The 534-nt window shown below is 52.8% G+C and overlaps 1 protein-coding gene across 1 annotated transcript in view; it reads right to left on the bottom strand.

Moving 5' to 3' along the window:
- The window catches only part of LOC109936819 (nuclear receptor corepressor 2-like), a 32,381-nt gene that overhangs the window by 20,457 nt on the left and 11,390 nt on the right, over window positions 1-534 (bottom strand). The gene's annotated exons all lie outside the window — the stretch shown is intronic.

Here is a 534-nt window from a genome sequence, read left to right as displayed (position 1 = left end):
TGACCCACAGTAACACACTGACCCACAGACTCTCTCACTGACCCACAGTAACTCACTGACCCACAGAATCTCTCACTGACCCACAGTAACACATTGACCCACAGTAACCCGCAGACCCACTGACTCTCTCACTGATCCACAGTAACACAGTGACCCACCGACTCTCTCACTGACCCACCGTAACTCCCTGACCCACCAACTCTCTCACTGACCCACAGTAACACACTGACCCACCGACTCTCGCACTGACCCAATGACTCTCTCACTGACCCACAGTAACTCACTGACCCACAGTAACTCACTGATCCACAGTAACACAGTGACCCACCGACTCTCTCACTGACCCACAGTAACTCACTGACCCACCGACTCTCTCACTGACCCACAGTAACACACTGACCCACAGACTCTCTCACTGACCCACAGTAACTCACTGATCCACAGTAACACACTGACCCACCAACTCTCTCACTGACCCACAGTAACACACTGACCCACAGTAACACACTGACCCACAGTAACACACTGACCCAC

This window comes from Rhincodon typus, chromosome 24 (assembly GCF_021869965.1).
Source record: "Rhincodon typus isolate 14 chromosome 24, sRhiTyp1.1, whole genome shotgun sequence".
Classification (NCBI taxonomy): Eukaryota; Metazoa; Chordata; class Chondrichthyes; order Orectolobiformes; family Rhincodontidae; genus Rhincodon; species Rhincodon typus.
Note: the sequence above shows the minus strand (reverse complement) of the source record. Positions and strands in the feature narration are given on the sequence as shown.